The 12,610-nt window shown below is 44.4% G+C and overlaps 1 pseudogene; it reads left to right on the plus strand.

Annotated features, from left to right (window-relative positions):
- The first annotated feature begins 695 nt into the window (after nucleotides 1-695).
- LOC123450153 lies at nucleotides 696-1,211 on the plus strand (annotated as a pseudogene).
- Nucleotides 1,212-12,610: the final 11,399 nt, after the last annotated feature.

The following is a 12,610-nucleotide window of genomic DNA, read 5'->3' on the forward strand; positions in this document are numbered from 1 at the left end:
GAGACAAGATCATCACCAACCTCCGGAGCGCCGTCACGCTGCCGGAGAACTCTTCTACCTCTCCGTCTCTCTTGCTGGATCAAGAAGGCCGAGATCATCGTCGAGTTGTACGTGTGCTGAACGCGGAGGTGCCGTCCGTTCGGTACTAGATCGTGGGACTGATCGCGGGATTGTTCGCGGGGCGGATCGAGGGACGTGAGGACGTTCCACTACATCAACCGCGTTCTCTAACGCTTCTGCTGTACGATCTACAAGGGTACGTAGATCACTCATCCCCTCTCGTAGATGGACATCACCATGATAGGTCTTCGTGCGCGTAGGAATATTTTTGTTTCCCATGCGACGTTCCCCAACAAGCGCGAGCGTTGCGCGCCCCTCGGGTGCCGCGAGGTGGGCCGGCAGGCGCATTGCCACCCACGTCGCCTCACCTCCTAACCGACCGTTCACGTCCGTGAGGGCCGTTGGGCATGGGCAGGCCGCGTCGATGCCATTCAATGTAAAACTGATGGCTGGCGCGGTTCTTGGAGATCGTGCCATCATGGTCTGGTGCGCCCCGGACGCCTCGAGGAGCGAGAGCGTCGCCGCAAGGCTCCTGGACACATGTGCCGCCTGGCCCGTAGACAATTAGGGCATGCGACGCTTCGGGCCGCCCTCAAGGCTTCGCCAAGAAGCCAGACCAGGTGCACCTTGGGCCCATGGGCTACTGTCGGTGTTCTGGGAATGGGGGTACCCAGACCTTCATGCTTGCGGCCTAGGGTTGGCCCACTTCATCGACCAAAACCTAGCAGGCCCGACACCACTCAAGGAAAGGCCATCGCCAGGGGTCAAGCCTCGCGAGAAGGAACAACATCAAGACCCGCAGGGGGCCTCCTCAGGACCCCTCCGGAGCGGCGGATATTCCGAGGCGAGACCCGGCCTTAGGAGTCAAGGATGACGCGGGGATGGATAGGCGAGCACCGGATTGCAGGATAGAGCAGTTTCCCCTTTAGTGCGAAGGGGGCAAGGACGAACCAGGGTTCCCGAGGCATCTCCCAAAGATTTCCATTCTCGTGCAACAAGGTCACCACCGCTCGCCAGTAGGACGGGCATCATCCATGGACCCGTCCCTGCTGCGCTTACAGCCACTTTGCAGGCGAAGACTACTTTTGTACAGGGGAAGCATGATCCCCTGCCCCCCTTTGAAATTGGCAGTTGTGGGATCCCTTCCCGCCCTTGCGATAAGGGAAGAGGACCCGGGCCGCCGCTATATATAGAGTATAGGTTACCTCATAGAGGGGGATCCCCGATCCGGTCCATTCATTCACACACATCACACAAAGGCCACCCAGCCTCTGGAGGCCCTCGAACATTGTACTAGTTCATCCACCAACATCCACGAGAGGCAATCCACCAAAGCAGGAGTAGGGTATTACGCTTCTCAGTGGCCCGAACCTAGGTAAACTTCCATGTTCCGTGTCTTCCTCACCATCGAGTGAGTTCTCTGCCATCCACAGCGAGTAGTGAGTTCGGTGAGGTGATCCCGAGAGAGATTTTCATACACGCCCGTGAGTTCTAATCTTTAGGGTTTTGCGGAGCCCGAAATCCGACAAATTTTTATCCCCAAAGAGGAGAGGACGAAGCAGCACGGTAGAGTAAGTATTTCCCTCAGTTAAGAAACCAAGGTTATCAATCCAGTAGGAGAACCAAGCAACATCGGCACGTGCACACATGAAGCAAACCTTCGCACCCTACGCAGATGAGAGGTTGTCAATCTCTCGGCGATGAAGAAACGAGATTGAAAGATATATGATAGATTGATAGATTGCTAAATAAATAAAATATAAAAAGTGCTACAAGTATTTTTGCTAGTATAATTAAACGGGCTTGATATTATAATAAAAGTAGACCTGGGCCGTAAGACTCACTAGTGGCGTCTCTCTCAAGAAAATAGCATACGATGGGTAAACAAATTACTGTTTGGCAATTGATAGAAAAGCAAATAATTATGACGCTATCCAAGGCAATGATCATGATATAGACATCACATCCAAATCAAGTAGACTGGCTCCTGCCTGCATCTACTACTATTACTTCACACATCGACCGTTATCCAGCATGCATCTAGTGTATTAAGTTCATAAGAACGAAGTAATGCATTAAGAACAATGACATCATGTACTCAAGACAAAAGCACATAAGAATTCATCCCAGCTTGTTATCCTTAATTGCAACAACACATGTGTATCAACTCCACTTTTGTCACTAGGACTGAACACCGCAGGATCGAACCCATTACCGAGCACATCTTCCCATTGCAAGAAGATCTAATCTAGTTGTCCAAACCAAACCAAAACTTTGGAGAAGAAATACAAGGCTATATTAAATCCTGCATAAAAGCGATCAGCAAATTATTCAAATAAAACAAGGACAGATCTGATCATAAACTCACAATTCATCAGATCCCAACAAACACACCACACAAAGTCATTACATCGAATGGATCTCCATGAATATCATGAAGACCGTTGTATTGAGATACAAAGAGAGAGAGAGGGGGAGAGAGAGAGAGAGATCCATCTAGGTACTACGTACGGACCCGTAGGTCTGTGGTGAACTACTCACGCATAATCGGAGATGCAGCAAGGTTGATGTAGAGCCCCTCCGTGATGAGTTCCCCCTCCCCCGGATTACCGGAAAAAGCCTCCAGATGGGATCTGGTGAGAGCATAGGCTTGCGGCGGCGGAAAAAGTATTTCGTGGACTCCCTTGACGGTTTTGTAATATTTCTTAATTTATAGTGGAGGAGGCACGACAAATGGAGCGTGGAGGGGCCCACACAACATCAGGGCACGCCCCCAACCTGGTGTTGTTTGGGGCCCTCCGAAAAGATCTTCCTTGGCCTCCAAGTTCCAGATGACCCTTATCTTAAATAAAAAACCCTCAAAAAGTTTCAGGACGATTTGATCTTATCTGATATTGATTCCGTGCGAAACAAAAACAGGGCAGAAAACAGGAACTGGCACTTCGCACTAAGTTAATAGGTTAGTCCCCAAAAATGATATAAAAGGGTATAAAATGATAATAAAATATCGAAGAATAATAATATCATAGCATGGAACAAGCAAAAATAATAGATACATTGGAGACGTATCACACGTCGCCGTACACCTCGAATTGGTCAATTTTCCACCCGTCGCCACCCCATGATTTGGTCCTCGTCTGTCGCTCGATTCGACTCAGCTCATCACTCAATTGGACTCCGTCGCCATATCCAACGTCGCTCCAGCTCTCCCGCAGCCACCACCGCACCGCCAACAACCATCGCGCCACCGCCCCGCCCTCACCAAGCCACCACGGCATTATTGCCACATAGTCGCCATGCCATTGAAGAAGACCCCAAAGAGCAAGACGGGGTTCTTAGGCGTGCGGGCGAATCCCTCGGTAGCTTCGCGGTGAAGTTCACTCACGTCAGCTATCGCTTTTGGCTCGGCGCCTACCCCATTGCCCACGGAGCTGCGTGTGCCTACAACATGGCGGTGTTGCATGTCGGGAGGCGGAGGACAGACCTCAACTTTCCGGAGGTCGAGACTCGGGAAGATGCTGAGATGCTAGTGACAAAGGACATTCATATGGAGGAGATCATGATGAAAAAGACGAAGAAGAGGACCGCCATTGTCGTTAGTCCCGGATAGTGGTGGAGCTAGAGAGGAAGTTCATGGGGGAAAATGACAAAACATGCAGACTTGAGGGAGCCAAATGCTTTTTTCCTCATCTAATCTCTCTAAAAATAATTTCTTCACACATTTTCCTAAGGCCGAGGGGCACAATCGCCCCCCATAAGCACACATAGCTCCACCACTGGTCCCGATGATAGCAGTTAGGCGATGTCAAGGTTCGCATCGGAGCATGCGGAGTATGTTCACGCCAAACATGAGTTCTTTTGGAAGTGCAACAACGAGCAAAAGAAGAAGAAGGAGATGAACAAGGAGGATGAGGCCGGCCCCTTGATGGTGATCCCCGTCGAGTCCTCATAGGAGGACAACGAGGAGTTCTCGGAGTCTTTGGAGGACGACGACGAGGAGTAATGGATACCCTCGGACGATGAGTAGTTTAGTTTATTAGTCGTTTATTTATCTTTTTAATTTTAGAACTATGTTTGAAAGGAAGTAATAGTTAAAGTATGTGTTTGCATCTTCATTTTGGATCATCTATTGGAGTTGCATTTTTACATCCCCGTTTTGCATCATCTCTTGGAATTGGATCTTTTTTGAAAATGCAAAAAACACTTTTTGAAGACATAAATTCTACATCTCCTGCTTTTACATCTCCAAATTTGCATCTTCTATTGAAGATGCCCTAAGGGGCAGTCTCTTTGGGCGGCTTAAAAATATAAGCTGCTTCTCATTAACTTAAAAAACTAGTATAATGCACGTGCAATGCCACAGGCCATGAATATATTTTTACCAGTTTCAAACATAATCACAATGCAAGCAAAAAATTGCATTCATAGAAATTATAGCATGTAACAATGAGAATAATTGAAATGCACTTCAATGATCCAACTAATTATCTCTTACAAACTAAGATCTACTTGATATTTTGTACACTGTGAGGAATAGTGTCTTCAACTTCATTGCATGGCACAATGTGAGCCTCATCCTGATTTTGGTGAGTTTTAAATTGTAAGCTATATGTAGATAATTTGGTTGGTATTTTTACTAGAAATGACTTGTTATGTTGTGTGTCATTGATGTCAACGGATAGAAGCTCCTCCTTTCTACTATTTTTACGGGAAAAATCAGCCACTCCTCTCACTCACGCACCACACAACTGCCTTCTACTCTACCCGCACAACCAACCAGCCACCAACAATCATTGCATCTCATCTCCTCGCCACAACGTTGCCGCCACCATCTCCCTGGGGCACCTCCCCTCCATGCCATAGCGAAGCCCGCCCACTCCACTCCCCACCACCCCCTCTCATCCATGGCATCGCCAGCCCCCTCCTCTCCCTGACACGGTGTGGCTTGCCTCCTTCTCCCTCTAACAACCTCTCGCGTCGCTGCCTCGACACTGGTCTAGCATCCTGGGTAGCTGGATCCGCACAAGAGGTGCAAAAGGGACCACAACCCTCTGTTAGTGCAGCCACATAGCTGAACCAGTCATATGTGGTTTGAACAACCTCATGCACAATGGTGTGGCACTGCGAGGAGGGACACACGTTCATCGTCGAGACTGCTCACACCAAGCTGATTTTCGGTGCCAAGGAGTGCACATTGTCATGCCAGGGCAGCCGCCACGGCAATGTGGCCTTCTACTTGATACGTCTCCAACGTATCTATAATTTTTTATGGTTTCATGCTATTATCTTGTCAAACTTTGGATGTTTTGCATGCCTTTTATTTATTTTTGGGGACTAACTTATTAACTCAGTGCCAAGTGCCAGTTCCTGTTTTTTCCATGTTTTTGACCCCTTTCAGAGGAGATTTTGAAACGTAGTCCAAACGGAAGAAAATCCCCGAAAATATTTTTTTTGGAACGGAAGAAGATCGGAGAACTTGGGAGCCAAGCCAGAAGAGCCCCAAGGGCCCCACAAGCCCCACCCCGCGCACAGGGGGCCGCGCCATCCAGGCTTGTGGGCCCCCTGGAGGTCCCCTGACCTAGATCTTACGCCTATATAATCCCATAAATTACAGAAAAAATCAAGAGACGATCGCAATTACTTTTTCGCCGCCGCAAGCTTTTGTCTCTGCAAGATCCCATCTCGGGCACGTCCTGGTGCCCTGCCGGAGGGGGTATTCGGACACGGAGGGCTTCTTCATCAACAACATGACCTCTCCGATGATGCGTGAGTAGTTCACCATAGACCTACGAGTCCATAGCTAGTAACTAGATGGCTTCTTCTCTCTCTTGGATCTTCAATACAAAGTTCTCCATGATCTTCATGGAGATCTATCCAATGTAATCTTCTTTTGCAGTGTGTTTGTCAAGATCCGATGAATTGTTGATTTATGATCAGATTATCTATGAATCTTATTTGAGTTTCTTCTGATCTCTCTTATGCATGATTTCATATCCTTGTAATTCTCTTCGAGTTGTGGGTTTTGTCTGGCCAACTAGATCTATGATTCTTGCAATGGGAGAAGTGCTTGGTTTTGGGTTCATACCGTGCGGTGACCTCACCCAGTGACAGAAGGGGTAGCAAGGCACGTATCGTGTTGTTGCCATCAAGGGTAAAAATATGGGGGTTTCATCATTGGCTTGAGATTATCCCTCTACATCATGTCATCTTGCTTAAAGCGTTACTCTGTTCGTCATGAACTCAATACACTAGATGCATGCTGGATAGTGGTCGATGTGTGGAGTAATAGTAGTAGATGCATAAAGTATCAGTCTACTTGTCTCGGACGTGATGCCTATATGCATAATCATTGCCTTAGATATCGTCATGACTTTGCGCGGTTCTATCAATTGCTCGACAGTAATTTGTTCACCCACCGTGGTACTTGCGCTGCTGTCTGTGGGATAGCAGAAGAATTTCTGGTGCCGTTTCCGGGGAGGAAGATCAAGTCAAGAACTCATCCAAGTAGGTGTCGCAAACTCATCTCTTGCATTTACTTTGTTTGCCAGTTGCCTCTCGTTTTCCTCTCCCCCACTTCACCAATTTGCCTTTTTCGTTCGCCTTTTCGTTCGCCCTTTTACTCGCCTGCTTTTTGTTTGCTTGTGTGCTTGCTTGCTTGCTGAAGTCACCATGAACGAAAACACCAAACTTTGTGACTTCTCGGATACTAATAACAATGATTTTATTAGTACTCCGATTGCTCCCTCCACTAGTGCGGAGTCATACGAAATCAATGCCGCTTTGCTGAATCTTGTTATGAAAGAGCAATTATCTGGCCTTCCTAGTGAAGATGTCGCATCCCATCTCAATACCTTCATTGAGCTTTGCGATATGCCAAAGAAAAAAGATGTGGATAATGACGTGATTAAATTGAAGCTTTTTCCTTTCTAGTTGCGAGATCGCGCAAAAACTTGGTTTTCTTCTTTGCCCAAAAATAGTATCGATTCTTGGGATAAGTGCAAAGATGCTTATATATCCAAGTATTTTCCGCCGGCTAAGATCATCTCTCTCTGTAATGATATCATGAATTTCAAGAAACTTGATCCTGAGCATGTTGCACAAGCTTGGGAGAGAATGAAATTAATGATTAGAAATTGTCCCGCTCATGGCTTGAGTCTTTGGATGATTATTCAAATCTTTTACACTCGCTTGAATTTCGCTTCTAGAAATATCTTGGACTCCGCCTCAGGTGGAACGTTCATGGAAATCACTTTAGGAGAAGCCACAAAGCTCTTAGACAACATCATGACGAACTACTCTCAGTGGCACACTGAAAGTTCACCTACTAGTAAGAAGGTACACGCTATAGAAGAAATTAACTCGTTAAGTGCTAAGATGGACGAGTTAATGAATTTGGTTGCTAGTAGAAGTGCTCCTTTGGATCCTAATGATATGCCTTTGTCTTCTTTGATTGAGAGTAGTGACGCTAGCTTGGACGTTAATTTTGTTGGTAGGAATAACGTTGGCAACAACAACGCTTTTAGAGGAAACTATGTTCCTAGGCCTTTTCCTAGTAACTCCTCTAATAACTTTGGCAACTCCTACAACAATACTCATGGGAATTACAATAGATTACCCTCTGATCTAGAGAGTAACATCAAAGAGTTCATCAACTCTCAAAAGATTTTCAATGCGTCCATAGAGGAAAAACTACTCAAAATTGACGATTTGGCTAAGAGCGTGGATAGGATTTCTTGTGATGTTGATGCTTTGAAAGTTAGATGTGCTCCTCCCAAAATCATCATGGATGAAACTTTGAAAGCTATGCATGTTTCCATGATTGAGAGCCAAGAAAGAACCGCCCAAATTCGTGCTAGACATGAATGGCTTAAAAAGGCGTGTTCTCGTGATGAGAATCACGAAGATCTTAAAGTGCTTGGTGTGACTCCCATTGAACCTTTGTTTTCTTGTGTCAAACCTAATGATTATGGGGCTGGATTTGAATCCACTTTGGCTGAAAAGTGCCCCAATGATTCGGAGTCCATCTATCTTGATGCTAAAAGCATTAAAAGTGGAGTAGAAGACATTTAAACTTTGAGTAGTAATGAAATTACTACCGTGGATTTCAAGGAATTCAATTATGATAGTTGCTCCTTGATTGAATACATTTATTTGATGCAATCCATGTTGAACTCTCCACACGCTTATAGCCAAAACAAAGCCTTTACCGATCATATCGTCGAAGCTATGATAAAAGCACTTGAAGAGAAACTTGAATTGGAAGTCACTATCCCTAGAAAGCTTCATGATGAGTGGGAACCTACCATCAAAATCAAAATCAAAAACTATGATTGCAATGCTTTGTGTGATTTGGGTGCTAGTGTTTCTGCGATTCCAAAGTCTTTATGTGATGTTCTGGGTTTTAATGAGATTGAAGAGTGTTCTCTTAATTTGCATCTTGCTGATTCTACTGTCAAGAAACCCATGGAAAGGATCAATGATGTTCTTATTATTGCAAATAGGAACTATGTACCCGTGGATTTCATTTTGCTTGACATTGATTGCAATCCTTCATGCACTATTATTCTGGGTAGACCTTTCCTAAGGACTATCGGTGCTATCATCGATATGAAGGAAGGGAATATTAGATTTCAATTTCCTTTAAGGAAGGGCATGGAACACTTTCCTAGAAAGAAAATAAGATTGCCTTATGAATCCATGATGAGGGCCACTTATGGTTTGACCACCAAAGACGACGATACGTGATTCTATCGCTTTTATGCCTAGCTAAGGGCGTTAAACAATAGCGCTTGTTGGGAGGCAACCCAATGAATTTATCTTTTTCTTTCTATTTTTTTGCGTCCACACCATCACAATTCTGTTGTGATTGTGTTTTTTGTGTTTCTTTTTGTGTTTGAGCCAAGCAAAACCTTTATGACTAGTCTTGGTAATGGTTGTTTGATCCTGCTGGAAAAAGACAGAAACTTTTCGCTCACGAGATGATTTTTCCTTTTTATTCAGAAGGATATTTTGAGTTTATTCTTTTTTCTGCTGATTGATATGCTTTTTCCCCAGGCCTTTGTAAGTTTTCAGATTTTTTGAGGTACCAGAAGTATACGAAGTATACAGATTGCTACAGACTGGTTTGTTTTTGACAGATTCTGTTTTTGTTGAGTTGGTTGCTTGTTTTGATGAAGCTATGGTTAGTATCGGGGGGTACTAGCCATGGAAAAGTGAGAATACAGTAGCCCATCATCAATATAGATGGAATTCAAGTTTGCTACAGTACCAAAAGAAGTGGTAGTTTGTTTTCTTGTACTAATGTTATCACAAGTTTCTGTTTAAGTTTTGTGTTGTGAAGTTTTCAAGTTTTGGGTGATGTTCTCATGGACAAAGAGAAAAGGAGTGGAAAGAGCTCAAGCTTGGGGATTCCCAAGGCACCCCAAGCCATATTCAAGGACACCAAAAAGCCTAAGCTTGGGGGTGCCCCGGGACGTCATCCCCTCTTTCGTCTTCAATCCATCGGTAACAGTACTTGGAGCTATATTTTTATTCACCACATGATATGTGTTTTGCTTGGAGCGTCTTGTATCTTAGGAGTATTTTATTCTTGTTGTGTCACAATCATCCTTGCTGCACACCTTTTTGAGAGAGAGAGACATGCACTCATCGTGATTTTGCTAGAATGCTCATAGTGCTTCACTTATATCTTTTGAGTTAGATACTTTTGCTCTAGTGCTTCACTTATATCTTTTGAGCTAGATACTTTTGCTCTTGTGCTTCACTTATATCTTTAGAGCACGGCGGTGCATGACTTGGTAGTTGGCTTATGCTATGAAAGTAGTCCCAAATGTGCTAGGTACTCAAAGAGGATGCAAAAACCTCCATCTTCATGTGCATTGAGTATAAAGAGAAGTTTCGATTCCTCTCAATTAGTTTTGAGACATGGATTCGGTGATATTGAGAGTTATGTTAGTAGGGTGTTGTGAATCTAGAAATACTTGTGTTGGAGTTAGTGATTCCCGTAGCATGCACATATGGTGAACCGCTATGTTAGGAAGTCGGAGCATAATTGATCTATTGATTGTCATCCTTTGTGTTGAGGTCGGGATCGCGCGATGGTTTACACCTACCAACCCTTCCCCTCGGAGTATGCGTTTAGCACTTTGTTTCGATTACTAATAAAAACTTTCGCAATAAGTATGTGAGTTCTTCATGACTAATGTGAGCCCATGGTATAGATGCACTTTCACCTTCCACCATTGCTAGACTCTCTAGTGCCGCGCAATTCTCGCCGGTGCACAAACCCACCAAACTCCTTCCTCAAAATAGCCACCATACCTACCTATTATGGCATTTTCATAGCCATTCCGAGATATATTTCCATGCAACTCCCACCGTTCCGTCTCATGACTTGTGCCGTCACTCTCATATTGCCATTGCATGATCGTAAGATAGCCAGCGAGATGTTTTCAACGTCATACGCCATGCTAGAACGTTGCACATCCCAGTACACTATCGGAGGCATTTCCTATGGAGTCGTCATCATTGTGATCTTTGAGCTGTGAGTAAATAAAAGTGTGATGATCATCATTATTAGAGCATTGTCCCATGTGAGGAAACAAAAAAAATTAAAAAATTAAAAAGAGGCCAAGGAGCCCAAAAACAAAAAAAGAGAAAATAAAAAAAAGGCCTAAGAGTCCAAATAAAAAAAAGAGAAAAAGAGAGAAGGGACAATGCTACTATCTTTTTCCACACTTGTGCTTCATGTTAGCACCATGTTCTTCATGATTGAGAGCTTCTTGCTTTGTCACTACCATATGCTAGTGAGAATCTTCGTTTTATAACTTGGCTTGTATATTCCAATGATGGGCTTCCTCAAAATTGCCCTAGGTCTTCATGAGCAAGCAAGTTGGATGCACACCCACTACTTCTCCTCTTGAGCTTTCACATACTTATAGCTCTAGTGCATCTCTTGTATGGCAATCCCTACTCATTCACATTGATACTATTAATGGGAATCTCCATAGCCTATTGATACGCCGAGTCAGTGTGACCATCTCTTCCTTTTTGTCTCACAACCACCACCACACTCTATTCCACCTATAGTGTTATATCCATGGCTCGCGCTCATGTATTGCGTGATAGTTATAAAAAGTTTGAGAAAGTAAGAGTGTGAAAACAATTACTTGGCCAATTCCGGGGTTGTGCATGATTTACATTAGTTGTGTGAGGACGATGGAGCATTACCAGACTATATGATTTTGTAGGGATAACTTTCTTTGCCCTTGTTATTTTGAAAGTTCATGATTACTTTGCTAGTTTGCTTGAAGTATTTCTGTTTTCATGTCAATAGCAAACTATTTTTTTGAATCTTACGGATCTGAACATTCATGTCACGTGAAAGAAGTTGCAAAGGACAACTATGCTAGGTAGCATTCCACATCAAAAATTCATTCTTTATCACTTCCCTACTCGAGGACGAGCAGGAGTTAAGCTTGGGGATGCTTGATACGTCTCCAACGTATCTATAATTTTTGATGGTTTCATGCTATTATCTTGTCAAACTTTGGATGTTTTGCATGCCTTTTATTTATTTTTGGGGACTAACTTGTTAACTCAGTGTCAAGTGCCAGTTCCTGTTTTTCCATGTTTTTGACCCCTTTCAGAGGAGATTTTGAAACGGTGTCCAAACAGAAGAAAATCCCCGGAAAGATTTTCATTTGGAATGGAAGAAGATCGGAGAACTTGGGAGCCAAGCCAGAAGAGCCCCAGGGGCCCCACAAGCCCCCACCCCGCAGCCAGGGGGTGCTCCATCCAGACTTGTGGGCCCCCTGGAGGTCCCCTGACCTAGATCTTTCACCTATGTAATCCCATAAATTCCAGAAAAAATCAAGAGACGGTCGCAGTTACTTTTCCGCCGCCGCAAGCTTCTGTCTCCGCAAGATCCCATCTGGGGCACTTCCTGGTGCCCTACAGGAGGGGGGATTCATACACGGAGGGCTTCTTCATCAACACCATGACCTCTCTGATGATGCGTGAGTAATTCACCATAGACCTACGGGTCCATAGCTTGTAACTAGATGGCTTCTTCTCTCTCCTGGATCTTCAATACAAAGTTCTCCATGATCTTCATGGAGATCTATCCGATGTAATCTTCTTTTGCGGTGTGTTTGTCGAGATCTGATGAATTGTGGATTTATGATCAGATTATCTATGAATCTTATTTGAGTTTCTTCTGATCTCTCCTATGCATGATTTCATATCCTTGTAATTCTCTATGAGTTGTGAGTTTTGTCTGGCCAACTAGATCTATGATTCTTGCAATGGGAGGAAGTGCTTGGTTTTGGGTTCATACCGTGCGGTGACCTCACCCAGTGACAGAAGGGGTAGCGAGGCACGTATCGTCTTGTTGCCATCAAGGGTAAAAAGATGGGGTTTTCATCATTGGTTTGAGATTATCCCTCTACATCATGTCATCTTGCTCAAATCGTTACTCTGTTTGTCATGAACTCAATACACTAGATGCATGCTGGATAGCGGTCGATGTGTGGAGTAATAGTAGTAGATG

This window comes from Hordeum vulgare, chromosome 4H, assembly GCF_904849725.1.
Source record: "Hordeum vulgare subsp. vulgare chromosome 4H, MorexV3_pseudomolecules_assembly, whole genome shotgun sequence".
In the NCBI taxonomy this organism is placed as follows: domain Eukaryota; kingdom Viridiplantae; phylum Streptophyta; class Magnoliopsida; order Poales; family Poaceae; genus Hordeum; species Hordeum vulgare.